At 51.0% G+C, this 16,425-nt stretch overlaps 1 pseudogene; it reads right to left on the reverse strand.

Moving 5' to 3' along the window:
* Positions 1-12,450: 12,450 nt before the first annotated feature.
* LOC119281090 lies at positions 12,451-14,185 on the reverse strand (annotated as a pseudogene).
* Between the last annotated feature and the right edge of the window lie 2,240 nt (positions 14,186-16,425).

Consider the following 16,425-nt stretch of genomic DNA (forward strand, 5'->3'; position numbering starts at 1 on the left):
TTTTACTCTTACTAGAAAAGTGTACACATATCACATAAATACAAAAAATATTCTGGAGATACAGAACCACTTTTGTTTTCAAAGTTTCATATCCTTTAAAAAGGCGTTCGTGTATTTTACAAATATTTTAATGTAGTATTGACATGTTTAATTTTTTCATGTGGTTATTAAATGTGTTCATGCATTATGCAAAAGTGACCACATAATTTCCAAAACTGTTCACATCTACAGAAACATGTTCATATAATTTCATAAAGTGTTCACGCATTTTAAAACTGTTCACATATATTATTAAATTATTCATGCATATTTAAAAAGTTTGTACACTTTAAAAGGTTGCTCGTGTATATAAAAAATATACATGTATTTTTTAAAAGAGTTGGCATGTCTGAAAAGTTGATCTATTTTTCTAAAAAATGTTCATGCATGTTTAAGAAAACGTTCATATAATAAAGTTGGTCACATACTTAAAATTTCTCAAATAATTTCGAAAGTGTTTATGTGTTTAAACAAAATGTTTACTTTTTGTTAAAAAAACCCTCTTACTTCCCGAATTGTTCATTTTTAGCAAATAATATTTTGTTTACTAAATTGTTCATTAATTTTAAAGGTAAACACATAGTTAACAAAAAATCATTATCTATAAAGTATCTACTAATTTTAAAATATAAACAAAAGGTAGAAAAATAATAATCTGAAAAGGAAGTAAATGATTAACATTTTTAAAATATAATATAAATATCTATTAGATGTATTATGAACATTTAAAGGATATAAGGCAAACCTATTTTATTTTAGAAAAAGTAGTGAAAAATGAAAATAAATGATAGACATTATTTTATGCTGAGATGATCATTTTTATTATATATGATGACTGATGGACACTTTTGAAAATAAATGATGTATATTCTTTATAAGAATTTCAAAATACACCCTAAATATTTTTTTGAAACACATGACGCACATTATTTGAAATACATGATGATTTTAAAAAATACGCAAATGAAATTTATTTTTCACCCAAATACTCTCTAAATAGTTTTTATAATAAATGATGTACAATTATTTTCGATAAAAATATGCAATGAATATTTTTATTTCTACTGTGAACAGAAAATAAGAAATAGAAGATAAGAGAAAATGAGAAAAGTATGGTGATACGAAAAAAAGAAAGAAAATATGAAAAATATATATATAAATAGGATGAAAAGAAAGAAACAGATTAAAAACTAAATGTCAAAAGCGAAAAAGAAAATAGCCGTTCATCTCTCACCACTAAGCAACTTATATTAGGCGAGCAACGACTATAGGAATATCCTATATGATGCTCGCTGCGGCTAACTGTCGCGGAAACTCACAGGCAAAACTTCGAGCGAACGATATGGGCCGGCCCAGTCTCAGTTGCCTTAACGTGCTACAGGATTCTGGTTTTGGGAAACTACTAGAAAGTTCCAGAACCGGGTTTCTAGTGGTTTTTTCGTTCTTTCCTGTTTCTTTCTTTCTAGCTCTTTCTTTATCAAGTTTTTTCCCTTTTTCGGTTTCTGTTTCTTTTCCTTTTCCATGTGTTTCCATTTTTAATTTTCAAATTTATTTTATTATTAGAAAAATTTTGAACTCGAAATTTCAAAAAGTTCCTTTTCTCAAATATTGTTCATAAACTGAGAAAAGAGTTCCATGTTTCAGAAAAGATCGAATTTTTAAAAATGTTCAGGTTTTCCGATATTTGTTCTGCAGTTTAAAAATGTTCTTGCTTTTTGAAATTTGTTCACAACTTCAAAAAATGTTCAGAATTTTAAAATTTTCTTCATGTCTTTAAATTTGTTCAGAAGTATAAACATTGTTCCTGTCTTGCCAATTTTGTTCACAAATGGGAAAAAATGTTTGGGAATTGAAAAAATGTTCAGATGTTTCCAAATTTGCTCAGAAGTTTTTGAATTGTTCATTGTTTAGAAAAAGTTCAAAATATCCATAAAATTCACAGATTCAAGTAATGACCACTTTCTAAAAAAATTGTTCGCCCTTTTCGGATGAAGTTTGAAGTTTCACTATTTGTTCGCATTGTTAAGTAATATCTTCACAATTTGAAAAAATGTTCCCGTTTTTCCAAAATTTTTCACAAGTTCAAAAATTGTTCAAGATTTTAAAACGTTCTTGATGTCTTCAAAAATTGTTCAGAAGTATAAAAATTGTTCATGTTTTTCCGATTTTGTTCACAATAGAAACAAATGTTTGAGAATTGAAAAATTGATTGTTTTTCTGAATTTTTTTTCAGAATTTGAAAATTATTCCTGTTTTTCAATTTTGTTCACAAACTCAGAAAATGTTTGAGTATATCAAAAAAATGTTAGAGGTTTCCAAATTTGTTCAGAATTTTCAAAAAAAAAATCATATTTCAACAAATGATCACTTCCTACAAAAATTGTTCGCCGTTTCTGGATGAAGTTCGAAATTTCACTATTTGTTCGCGTTGTTAAGTAATATGTTCATATTTTCAGCAAATCACATTTCAAATAACTTTAGAATTGAAGAATTTGGTCACATCTTTCACAAAAAGTTCAGACTTTCAAACACTACTTGCCTTTTAATTTTTTATTTACACTTGCAAGAAAATTGTTTAATTTTTTGTGAAAAGGTGTTCATATCTGGCGCTGTTGTTAGTCCTTAAACTTTAGCGCTGCATTTTACCAATGTATTATCGTCCAGTGCATTGGTTAGCGACAGCCCTTTGTAACCCATTGGTTTGCGGTTCGATTCCTGTTGCGGGCGCTTGTCATTTTTTCGTCGTGCCACTTTTCGAGCGGGGCGTGCTAATGGGCCGGCCCATTCGGAGCTTGTTGTATGCGTCGCGACTCCAATTTGACGCAGAATGCGTCAAATAGGAGCTCCCACGACTATAACCCTCAATAGCTTTTGCGGGATTTGCCATCGCGAGAGCAACTAATTAATGAGCGCTCTTTCGGGAGCCTCGCAACGATCAGCGCCACTTAGCGCGCTCTCAGCGATTCGCCACGTGTCGCGCTCTGGGCGCTCCCTCTGGATTTTGTTTTTTTTTTTACCTTTTCGCATGCGTTTTCGGATTTTTAAACCGTTTTTTTCGGGGGGTTTCGATGTTTTGGTTTTCCACTGGTCTTCCTTAGCTTTTCGACCAAAAAATAATTTTCATAAAAATTTGCACAAATAAACGCGTTTTCTTTTTTTTTCCGTGAGAGTCACGGTTTTGTTTCCGCAAGAGCACGGATGTGCTTTCGTGAGAGGCACGGTCGTGCCTCTTGGAAACAGAAAAACGCGGTTCGATTCCTGTTGCGGGCGCTTGTCATTTTTTTCGTCGTGCCACTTTTCGAGCGGGGCGTGCTAATGGGCCGGCCCATTCGGAGCTTGTTGTATGCGTCACGACTCCAATTTGACGCAGAATGCGTCAAAATGCGTCAAATAGGAGCTCCCACGACTATAACCCTCAATAGCTTTTGCGGGATTTGCCATCGCGAGAGCAACTAATTAATGAGCGCTCTTTCGGGAGCCTCGCAACGATCAGCGCCACTTAGCGCGCTCTCAGCGATTCGCCACGTGTCGTGCTCTGGGCGCTTCCTCCGGATTTTGTTTTTTTTTTTTACTTTTTCGCATGCGTTTTCGGATTTTTAAACCGTTTTTTTCGGGGGGTTTCGATGTTTTGGTTTTCCACTGGTCTTCCTTAGCTTTTCGACCAAAAAATAATTTTGAAAAAAATTTGCACAAATAAACGCGTTTTCTTTTTTTTTCCATGAGAGTCACGGTTTTGTTTCCGCAAGAGCACGGATGTGCTTTCGTGAGAGGCACGGTCGTGCCTCTTGAAAACAAAAAAACGCGTTTATGCTTTTATTTCTTTCGCGAGGGTCACGGTTTTGCTTCCGCGAGAGGCACGGTTGTGCTTTCACGAGAGTCACGGCCGTGCCTCCTCGGAAACGAAAAAAAACGAGTTTTTGTTTTTTATTTTCGCGAGAGTCACAGTTTTGCTTCCGCGAGAGACACGGTTGTGATTTCGTTTTTTTTTTCGTGCGTTTTTAAAAAAATAAGTTCGTCAAAACCTATCAACATGGGATCTAGTTTTGAAGATCTCGACGCGAGAAATCCAACGGCGAAAGCGGTTCGAGATTTGGACGCATGGTTTAAGAGATAAAACGTTTTGAATAAATGGATTTACGAAAAAAGGTAAAACTCACAGGTTGCAACAAGTGGCGCACATGCAGCGCGCCACTTATCGTAACCTAGGGAATTGGAATGATCTTCGCAACGAGTACTCCTTAACTAGTGATTTCGTGCCATCGCTGAATAGGATGAATCTACTTGATGGGCTTATGTACTTGGAGGACTAGGCCCATCATATTTTTAATATTGGGCCCATGTATTACAGTTCATCGTCATTACATTTTTGGGGTTTTGCAATGTGGGCATAATTGTTAGCCTCCTTCGCAATGTGGGCCAAACCTGATAGCCATTGCGTTCTGGGCCTACTCTGATGGTAATTGTTAACTTGGTAATGCAACTTTTTTCTTCTAAAAGAAAGCTAATGCGACCTTTTTTGCGGGATTTGGTAATGGGACTTGCCTTAGTTTCAGAGAAAGAAAAAAATGTGCAGTCATGCGGAGAACAAGCTACTACACTATGAGCTAAGGACATCTCCAAGGCGGACCCGTAAACCTCTCGCAACCGTTCGGACCACGCTATCCGGACCTTGGAAGCCATTCAACGCGGCCCTGTATTGGTCCGCGAAGCGGTCCGGACGCGATTTCTCCTGCAAATAGAAGACAAAAGTGGGGAAGGTTTGCGGGAGTCCGGACCGCTCGCAAGCCCACTTCTGACCGCCCTGTCCTACCAAACAAACCCATCCGCCCGTCCCGCGCTTCCCATCCCATGCCTCGTGCCGCGCTGCATTGATGCCGCCCCAAAGCATGCAGTGTCCCGCGCTTCCCATCCCATGCCTCGTGCCGCCCTGCATTGCTGACGCCCTAGAGCATGCAGTGGCCAGCATTGATGTCGCGATTTGACCGGATGGGAAGGCGCCGCAAACGGAACCGACCTCTCGGGTGTCACCGCCGCTTCAATGTGGACGCCGCGTGCCGAGAAACCAACTCCGGCCGCTACGCCGCATTGAAGCTGGCTTACCCTCCCCTTCGCCTACCCTGGCCATGGATATTTAAGCCACACTCCGGCATCGTGCAGATCTGCACCCTTCAGAGCACCGCATCGTCTTCCTCCCCCTTTCTGAGCTCTTCATCCTCTCCTAGCCCCGCGGCGATGCCGAAGTCCTAGTTCTCCGCGTTGGCAGGCTTCACCGATGGATCGGAGCAACGCCGCCCTCGCTCACCTGGACCATCCACATACACGGCGGCGGGCTCCTCTAGCAAGGACGAGACAGTCATCTCCTCCGGCAACGAGGGACCAACCGCAACAGCGGCCACATCTACTCTTAGAGGCGGCTCTGACAGACGAAGAATTCGTCCGTCAGATGGAGATCATGACGGAGCACTCGCTCCGTCAGATGGGTCTGGTGCCACTGTCGGTGATGTGCGTGAAGGAGGAGCCACCTTCCCCATGGTGGGTCCATGTTAAGCGGGAGCCGGCATCCCCACACCGGCAGGTGAAGGACGAGCCGGTGTCTCCGCCACGCAACCGTGGCCTCCACATAGATGGGCGCGTGAAGCAAGGGCTGGCGTCCCCCCAGCGCCTTCGCCGCATGAAGGAGGAGCCGCACAGCCGCTACGCGTGGATCGACGGGCCCTCATTGCCACCATGACACCAATTTCGCATGAAGGAGGAGCTGTCGCCCGTGATTGCTAAGGCGCATGGCGCATCCTTCACTATCTCGGAATCGGCGGTTATAGCGGTGCCTCCGGCTCTCGGGCCGTGGTATCCGAGGCAGAGCGCATGGCATGATGGCATGCGAGGTACGACCGGTGCAATGCCGGTCGCCGCTCCAAATTCGCCAAGATGGACGTGGCGTCGGAGTGGGTCCGCAATGACCCCGACCTCGCCGCCGTGTGGGCGCTCGACCGCTCCATCACCATCGCGGAGACGGCTGCCAAGCGCTGCCGCCACCTTGACAGCGAGCTTGCCAAGATCGGTGAGGAGGGGTCGCTCAACGACTGCTCCGCGAACGCTGGTCGCGGCAAGTGTCGGTGTCAAAACCGGCGGATCTCGGGTAGGGGGTCCCGAACTGTGCGTCTAAGGTTGATGGTAACAGGAGGCGGGGGACACGATGTTCACCCAGGTTCGGCCCTCTCTATGGAGGTAATACCCTACTTCCTGCTTGATTGATCTTGGTTAATATGAGTATTACAAGAGTTGATCTACCACGAGATCGTAATGGCTAAAACCCTAGAAGTCTAGCATGTATGATTATGATTGCCTCTGCGGACTAAGCCCTCCGGTTTATATAGACACGGAGGGGATTAGGGTTGTACAAAGTTGGTTACAGAGAAAGGAATATACATATCCGAACGCCAAGCTTGCCATCCACGCAAAGGAGAGTCCCATCCGAGCACGGGAAGAAGTCTTCTATCTTGTATCTTCACAGCCCATCAGTCCGGTCCACGCTTCATAGTCCGGCCGTCTGAGGACCCCTTAATCCAGGACTCCCTCGGCAAGGCCGCCGCCAGGGCTTCGCAGGCCACATCGGAAGTGGTCGTGACTGCCCTGCACACGACGCAGCAGGAGGCAGAGCGGCTCCACCACAAGCGGCAGGCAGTCACCGGGCAAGGTTGCCGCGGCCCTCTGGCACCGTTCTGCCACTGGTGGGACGACGACGACATCATCTACAAAGGTCGTGCATATTGCACGTATATATGATATATAACGGTGGACCACGACCTCAACTATACAAGAAAAACTAGGAGATGGGCCCAATACACAATATGCACAACACATATACTCAACACCCCCCCTCGCGCAGTCGAAGCGGCGACATTGCTGACGCAAAGACTAGACCATAACTCCTCGAATGACGCCGTAGGAAAGCCCTTGGTCATGATATTTATAAATTGTTGGGAAGTAGGAACGTGTAGAACATGAATATGGCCAAGAACCACCTGTTCCCGAACAAAATGAATATCTAACTCAATATGCTTGGTATGATGATGAAGGACCGGGTTGGCGGAGAGGTAGACCGTGGAGATGTTGTCGCAGTAGACCACGGTGGATCGGTCGACATGACATGAGAGTACCTGGAGCAGCTGACGAAGCCACCAACACTCGGCGACGACATTGGCCACAATGCAATACTCAGCCTCAGCACTGGAACGAGAGACTGTAGGCTGCCGCTTGGAGGACCACAAGATAAGCGAGGGTCCAAGGAAGACATAGTAGCCCGAGGTGGAGCGGCGAGTGTTGGGGCAGGGGCAACCAGCCCAGTCGGCGTCGGAGTAAGCGGTGAGGACGGTGTCGATGGAGGTGTGAAGCGTGACGCCGAGGTCCATAGTGCCACAAACATAGCAGAGAATCCGCTTGACAGCGGCCCAATGAACGTCCCAAGGATCATGCATGTGAAGAGACACCTGCTGGACGGCATTACTGCATCTCCGATCGAGTCAGAGTGAGGTACTGAAGAGCCCCAACAATATACCGGTAAAAGGCAGCATCCAAAGCAGGGGAACCATCCGTGGAAGAGAGCTTGGCCTTCGTATCAACGGGCGTGGCAGCGAGCTTGTAATTAAGCATGCCATTGCGATCCAGGAGCTCATGAGCGTACTTCCGCTGGTGAAGGAAGAAACCATCCGGACGACGCACCACCTCAACACTGAGGAAGTAGTGCAAAGGACCCAAGTCCTTGATGGCAAACTCAGCGCGAAGACGGGCAGCGAGCTGACTAAGAAGACCATCGTGCATGCCGTTAGGATGATGTCGTAGACATAAAGGAGCAAGTATGCAGTGTCGGAGCCCTGGTGATAGACGAAGAGTGATGCGTCCGAGCGGGTAGAGCGAAACCTGAGCTGGTGCAGAATGGCCGCGATGCGCTGGTACCAAGTGCGAGGAGCCTGCTTGAGTCTGTACAAGTACCGCGAGAGTAGACACACGTGGTCGGGATGTGCCGGATCAACAAACCCCGTGGGCTGCCGGCAGAAGACCTGCTCCTCGAGGTGAACGTGAAGGAAGGCATTGGAGACATCCATCTTATGCACCGGCCAGCCACGGGAGACCGCAAGGTGGAGAACAGTGTGAATCATCCCGGGCTTAACAACCAGAGTGAAGGTGTCGGTGAAGTCAATGCCAGCCCATTGTCGAAAACCACGAACAACCCAACGCGCTTTATAGCGGTCAAGGGTACCATCAGGACGGAGCCTGTGTTTGAAGACCCACTTCCTTGTAATCACATTAGTGTGCCGAGAACGGGGAACAAGCTGCCACGCCCGGTTGTGCAGCAAGGCGTCAAACTCCTATTGTATCGCAGCCATCCAGAGCGGGTCACGAAGAGCGGCTCGAACGGAGGAAGGCAATGGCGACGGCGTAGAGGTGGATGCCGTGTGGACGTACTCGTCCGAAACATAGCGTGAGCTTAGGCGAAAAATGCCCGTACAAGCGTGAGTGAGAGGACCACCGAGGGTGGTGAGTCCGCAGCCACAGGTGCCACGAGAGCCCGGTCCGCGGGGGGGACTGACCCGCTGGCTGACGAGGCCGCGGTCGAAGAGGGCGCCGAGGGCACTGGGGCCGTGGGCGCCGGCGCCGCGGGCGAAGGGGGCGCCGAGGGTGCCGGGGCCGCGGGCAAAGGGGGCGCCAAGGCCACGGCCGCCGGAGCCGCGGTCGAAGTGGGCGCCGAGCCGAAAGACGGTGTCAAGGCAGCCGGAGATGGGTGACGCGCCTCAAGCCAGGGGACAGGCCGAGGGGAGCGCACTAGCGCCCTGGGTGAGACGCCGAGGGTCCCACATCATCAGCGGCAGGAGGTGCAGCTGGAGGTACCAGCTGAAACAGAAACACATGCTCATCAAAGTAAACGCGCCGGGAGGTGAACACACGGTGGGAGACAGGAGTGTAGCACCGATAACCGCTGGAGTTGGAAGGGTAGCTGATGAAGATACATGCAACAGAACGTGGCACAAGTTTATGAGGAGAAGTGTTGGCAGTGCTAGGATAGCATAGACACCCAAAGATACACAGACCATGATAAGATGGTGGCGTGCCAAAGAGGAGATGATGGGGTGCATAATTCCACCACGGGCGACAAGGCCGGAGGTTAAGGAGTAGTTATTCGGTAGCAAGTGCGTCCGGCCAGAAGCGAGACGGTATGTTAGCGTGAAACAGGAGCATGCAAACGCAGCCATTCAGAGTGCGAAGGACGCGTTCGGCTCGATCATTCTGTTGTGAAGTATACGGGCAAGGGAGACGGAAAATTGTGCCATGGTGCAAAAAGAAGTGAGGAAAGCAAGATTGTCGAACTCTTTTCCATTGTCACTCTAAAGAGCAAGAATGGGACGCCCAAACTGCATGCTGACATAGGAGTAAAAAGTCGTCAAGGTGGAGAGTGCATCTGACTTGCGTCGCAAAGGAAAAGTTCACACATAATGAGAATAATCATCAAGGATAACCAGATAACGTAAATAGTCCGAATTACTAGGAACTGGAGAGGTCCACACATTGCTATGAATCGACTAAAAAGGAAAAAAAGCAACGGTGGTGGAGTTATTAAACGGAAGACGAACGTGTTTGCCGACACGACAAGCATGACAAGTGTGATCCTCTATCTTATTACAACTGAGACTGAAACTCCTAAGAATATGACAAAGGGTGACGGGGTTGGGATGACCCAGACGAGCGTGCCAGAGATCAACGCCAGCGGAGAGGGCGACCGGTGCGGTGGGGGTGGAGGATGGCGGATGCACTGGATAAAGCTCGCCGGGGCTGTCACATCGATGAAATACCATCCTGGTTCGAGCGTCCTTGACACAAAAACCAAGCTCGTCAAATTCAACAGTAACAGGATTTTCACGAGTGAAACAACGAACGGAAATAAGATTCTTAATAAGATGAGGTGACACAAGTATGTTAGACAAAGATAAAGGCATGGAATAGAAGGAAAAGAAGTGTGTCGTGGCCCCGGTGTCCATGTACCAATCACCGCCTCCAGTGTAGTTGTTCATCGTAGGGGCGGTGTGCAGCACGGCGAGAAGCGTTGGATCCCAAGGCGCCGGTGGCAGCGCCGGCAAAGGTGACGGGGACGCCATCGGGAAGCCGTAGCCGCCACTTAGCTGCGGCGGTGGGTACCCTCCACAGGGCAGCGGAGCCGCGTAGCACGCCTGATGCGCCGGTGGACGCGACACGGGAAGAATCGGTGCAAGAGCCCGTGGGACCGGCATGGTGTACGCATGAATGGCACCGGTCCATGGGTTGTACCTGGCGGCCCACAGAGGAGGCACCTGAAGCTGCTGCTGCTGACGAGGAGAACCCGCGGCCTGCAGCAGCTGCTGCCGGCCGTCGCGCCTGCCTCCGCGGCACCGATCGACGAGCCGTGCGGGAGGGGCAGGGGCCCTGTACGGGGGCGGTGGCAGGGGTAGTAGCGGCGGCGGGTAGGGCACCGGGTGGCACTGCTATGGGGGCGCAGCCGGAGCAGTGGGTGGCGGCGGCGGCGAGGGCGGTGTGGATGGCCCACGCCTTCACCTGCTTCATCCGCCGCTCCTCCAGCCGGAGGTAAGCAACGAACTTGGCGAAGGAGGGCTCAGGGATGAGGGTGAGGTTCGCTGCGGCGTTGCCGAAGTCCTCGTTGAGGCCGGCGGTGAGCTGCTGAGGAGGAGATCATCATTAATCTTCGCCAATATCGCGGAGCTCGTCAGCGATAGTCTTGAGACGGCGACAATAGTCGTCGATGGAGGAGTTGTCCTGGTGGCATCCAAAGAACTCTTGCTGCAAAAAAACACGACGCTGAAGGCGCTTGTCAGTGAAGAGCCCGTTCAGCTTGGTCCACACGGCATGTGCGTCATCACTGTCTTGCACGACCGTCTAAAACAGGTCCGGCGAGATGGTGAGGAAGAACCACCGGATGAGCGTGGCATCGATGGTGGACCAGTCATGGAAGTCGGGGACGAGGCTGGAGTCGACGGAGCCGTCCACATGGTCGAGGAGGTGATATTCCCGAAACATGAAGGAGAAGTACGTCTTCCACGCATAGTAGGAGGAGTCCGTTTGGGTGAGATGAACCAGAATCCGCTCGTAGATGTTGAGGTTGCGGATGTCGGTGACGTCGGGAGGGTTGGCGTCGGCAAACGGGTTGGAGGAATCGGACGAGGTGACGGAGGACATGGCGGTGGCTGGGTGGTGCGGCTCGGGCTAGGGTTAGGGTTTGGTGGCGGGTGCTAGGGAGAGGTGCGGCGGCAGCGGGGGGAGGAGGGGTTGCAGCGGTGGCTAGGGAAGCGGCGGCGGTGATGGGAGATGGCGGCGGCAGCGCTAGGGTTAGGTGGCTGCGGGTGGTCGCGGCGACAGGAGGAGGTGGTGGCAGCGACGGCAGCGGGAAGGAGTAGCGCGGCGGTGGGGGAGGAAGGTAGCGGCGGTGGCAGCACGGAGGAGGCGCGCGGCGGTGGCGGCTAGGGTGGCGGCAGCGGAGTGGTAAACCTAAAAAACTGGTACCATGTATGTTATGGGAATTGCATGATGTATTATTCAGGTGCAATCGCACGTATATATGATGTACAACGGTGGACCGCGACCTCAACTATACAAGGACAATTAGAAGGTGGGCCCAATACACAATATACACAACACATATACTGACCAAGTAGAAAACCTAGCCATCTCGCTGAGGACAAAAAAAAGGACGAGTCTCAATCCAGTAATCTGGTGGTGAGGGATTTGTCCAAACTGTTGGTCCCTCTCGGGCTAGCCGACGATAAGCAAGAACCGACCATGCCAACACAGCCGGATACCGGCTATGTACGCCAGACCCAACCCTGGCAGTGGTAGGGGCAGGGTAACTTGCACCGGCGGATACGTACGGGTACAGCCGGCACGCACATGCGCGTGACCCAGAGGAACATGCATGCCTATCTCTTGCATCAAAAGGAAGGCACCTTCCCCTCCCCCTCTTGCTGTCACTGCGTTTTAATATCCCTGTTATGGAACAGCAAGGAATGAGATGCCTTGCATGTTCGCTTCACACTCCAGCTGCAGCTGCCCTGCATGTGACACCGTAATAAATCTACTTATCAATGTAAAGCAGGCAGGCACCTACACATGAACCTTACATGTTAGTACTAGTTTGGTCACGGCTGCAAGAGAAAAATCTGGTAATGCACGAACAGTGGACGGAGAAAACATTGCATTTGATTGACCAGAAATTACAAGAAAACCAGCCAAGCAATGGAACCACTCGACCTCAACCAATCTGAGTTACAAATCCTTATCTACAACCTTCGCCCAAAATGTCGGGGAAAAAAATTACAGATCAGGGGAAGTAGAGAAGAGTGATCAGGAGCAGACAGACAGAGGATGCAAGAATGGACAAATAAGCAACCACCCACCGGAATGAACAAACCGAGTTACATACATAATCACACCCCGAAGAATGCAAACCAAGCCAATGCAATGCACCAAATCCTAACAACAGCAGCAACAAGAAGAACAACGACAACACTTGGTTGTCCTAAGGCCTACGGGCCGGATCTCGAATTCTCAATCACGAGGGCGCGGCGGTCCCCTCGCTGGTGATCAACCCGTTGCTGTCGCCGCGAACCAGGGGGCCGCCGTCGTCTGTCGGGGGTTCCACGGTCCTGAGGCTCTGCTGCTGGTAGACTTGCCTCAGCCTCTCTATCTCCTTCTTTAGTGCCTCCTGATGAGCTGAGCACGCACAGATTCATCCACGCACGGAGAGTTAGTCAGCAAAAAAAGCGGTGGATTGTTTTGAATTGAATTCGGAAGGTGGTCGGTGAGAAATTTGGAGATAGTAATTGCGAGGGGTGGCAATGGCGGTCACCATCTTTGAAGATCTTGTCCTGCGCGAGCGCCGCGATGCGCTGCTTGAGGTGGCTATTCCCTAGCGTCAGCAGCGAGCGTTGGTGGTCGAGGAATGCCACGCGCGGGGACAATGCTGACACCTTCGTCTGCTCGGGAGCACAGATTCCATGTCAAAATTCACGCTGTTTTCTTTGGAGGCGAGGAAATCAAGCTCGAAATGTGAACAATTCGACGGACCTGGAGTGACGTGACGCTGCGCTCGAGCTCCGAGATGTACTGCAGCTTGCGCACGCGCGACCGCTGCGCCGACTGCCGGTTTGCAATGATCCTGCTATTTTCGCGACGAGGACGCTGAGAAATTGGAGAATTCTGCTCTGTGCATTGTTGTAATTCTGTGACTAAAAAAGGAAAAATCACCTCTTGACCCGCTTGGGATCGACTGTGGCGGGCGAGGACGGCTGCCCAGGCGCCGCGCCGTCGCCATTGCAGTCGCTCTGCGCCTCCTCGGCGTCGCCCTTGTCCTGCTTCTCTTTGTTGACGCTGTTGTGGTCGGACGGCGACGACGCGCTCGCGGCTGGCGCGGCCTGCCGCTGCGGGGCCAGCTCATCGGAGAACATGGACATGAGCTGGTCGTCGTCGAGGCGGTCAAACTGGTGCGCACCGACGCCGGCATTGCTGTCGTCGAGGAAGGCGACGGAGTCGCTGACCGTGCGGCGGTGCGCGCCGCGCTTGGCGGCCGAGAAGTCGAGGAACTCGTCGACCCAGGACGGCTGCTGCTGTGCCCCGCCCCGCTGACAGGCGCCGGGGATGGGAGCGGTGGCATTGGCGCGGCGAGGAAAGCGCCCATGGAGGGGCTGCGCTGGTGATGGTGGTGGCGGGCGTGGGCGCTGTGGTGGTGCCCGCCCCCGAACTCCGGCCAGGTCGGCGCCATGACGGGGATCTTGGGCGGCAGCTGCGCCATGGCCGGGACCGCGCGCCCGAATCAATCAACCGGCGCAGGCGCAGGCAGCGGGCACAACGCCCAAACCTTTGCAGCGCCGGGGGCTCGAGCGGTAATGTAGGCTCGGGCCGTGCCGGAAATTGTACGGCCCTCGTTTTGGCTCACGTTCCCGTCGCCGCCGCCGCGCAAACAATGGGCGAACGGATGGCGTGGGGGGTCAGCTGGACGCTGAGCTAAATCGGGCAATGGGCGTGAGAGGGACAGAGGAGAGAGGAACGACTTGAAACGTACTATGCCTATGCGTAGAGAGAGAAATAGGAAGGAAGAAAGAGGGGGGAGGTCACATGACGAGGGGATAGAGAGAGAGAGAGAGACAGCTAGCACCAGCTGGTGTTTAGAAGGTGAAGTGGCGGGAGCGAAGTTGGGGCGTGGGTTCTTTGGGGCGGCGGCGGCACGCGGAGGAGAGGAGCGCGCCCTCTGCATATTCAGAGTAATGAAGTCTAAGAGCATAGTGACTGCAAAAAACGAGAGCGTGTAAAATGCGATTTTAGCGTGCGCGGGGTGGTTTTGCGCGCTTCAGCGGAGGCGAAAAACTCAGGCGCATGGGAAACGATTGCGCGCGCGGGAAAAAGCAGCCGGGCGCGTGCTAGATTTGGCGTGCAGCGTCCGGCACGCCTATAAAATGCAGTGCCCTCCCATCGCACTCCACCTCGTCACACGCCCTGTGCCGCTCTCTCCTTTCACTCTCTCTGCCGTTTTCTCGCCTCGTCACCACCGCGCCACCATGCCGCCGCGCCGCCGGGGAGTTTCGGGCCGGCGCATTCTCCGCAGAGATTTGGTCCGGCGACGTGCGCCTCGGCCTCGGCACCTTCGAGACCGCCCACGAGGCCGCCCGCGCATACGACGCGGTGGCGTAGCGCCTCCGGCGGTCCCGGTGGGACATAAACTTCCCGGAGGTGACGACGCGGGAGATGGCACCTCCCTCCCCCCGCGGCTTATCACCGACGAGGATCATCGCGAGAACCGGAGGCGCGGCGCCATCTCAGCCTCGCCGAGATGGACGGGGAAGCCATGGAACAGTGGGGCCAACGCTTCCTGCAGGACGTCATCAAGGAGCAGCAGTTCTCCCGCGTAAAGGAGGGCGGAGAGGGAGGAGAAGAGGGCGGAGCGAGCCGCCTATCGTGAGGACAGGCGTACGTAGAAGGCGGCCGCTCAATTCAACATCGAGCTAGGAGCAGCGTCGACCTGGGACTCCGGCGACCATCGGTTTGTTGACGCCTTCATTGTGACGTCGAAGGAGGACATCACCAAGGTGGAGTTGGAATCGAAGGACGACGAGGAGTAGTTTTTTTACCTATCATAGGAGGAGGCTATCATATTTATCTATCTATGTATTATCTATCCTATGTACTATGTATCCTATGTATCTTTTTTAATCTATGTCTATATAGTCCGAGTCGAATGTGTATCGAGTCGCAGTAGAAAAGAGAAGAAATATACGCTATATTTTGCAGCGGCCGCTGGAGCTAGCGCTTCGCGGTGCGCAAAAAAACGCGACTCTGATGCTATAAACGCTTTTTTAGCGCGCCGCGCGTTGCGCGCCGGTTGGAGATGCTCTAATATAAACCTTGAATTCGTATGTCGGGTCGAAAAAGACAATCCCGGCTGAATTCATCCTTCTACTCTCACTGACAATGCAGGTGAGGGAGTCCTGGACTAGGGGGTCCTCGGGTGTCCGGGCTATGCGATATGGGCCGGACTAATGGGCTGTGAAGATACAAGATCAAAGACCTTCCCCGTGTCCGGTTGGGACTCTCCTTTGCGTGGATGACAAGCTTGGTGTTCGGATACTGTATTTCTTTTTTCTGTAAATCGACTCTGTACAACCCTAGGCCCCTCCGGTGTCTATATAAACCGGAGGGTTTAGTCCATAGAGGCAATCATAATCATACATTCTAGACATCTAGCGATCTCGAGGTAGATCAACTCTTGTAACCCCTATACTCATCAAAGTCAATCAAGCAGGAAGTAGGGTATTACCTCCATTAAGAGGGCCCGAACCTGGGTAAACATCGTGTCCCCCGCCTCCTGTTACCTTCGATCCTTAGACGCACAGTTCGAGACCCCCTACCCGAGATCTACCGGTTTTGACACTGACATTGGTGCTTTCATTGAGAGTTCCACTGTGCCATCGCTAGAAGGTTCGATGGCTCTGTCGATCACCTACAACAACACAACCTTGAGGGAGACTTTTCTTCCCAGCCAAGTTTTCGTATTCGGCGGCTTCGCGCTGCGCGCCAACTCGATTGGCCATATGGAGCAGATCGATAGCTACACCCTGGTCATCAGATCAGTTTTGGAAATCTGAACTATGCCACTGATATCCGAGGAGACTTGATATTCCAAGGGTTCGTGGCCCCAACCACCACTCTGGCCTTAGATCCAAAGCGCATCACCAGGTCCGAAGACAGGAGTTTAGAGCCCGCCGGACTCTCTGCAGCTATAGAGCTTGACACCGAAGAACTGGAGGGGATCGCGTCACCGGCAGGCCCGGAGTTACGCCAGGCTCCCTCTATAAT

Source organism: Triticum dicoccoides, chromosome 3B (assembly GCF_002162155.2).
Source record: "Triticum dicoccoides isolate Atlit2015 ecotype Zavitan chromosome 3B, WEW_v2.0, whole genome shotgun sequence".
Taxonomy (NCBI): domain Eukaryota; kingdom Viridiplantae; phylum Streptophyta; class Magnoliopsida; order Poales; family Poaceae; genus Triticum; species Triticum dicoccoides.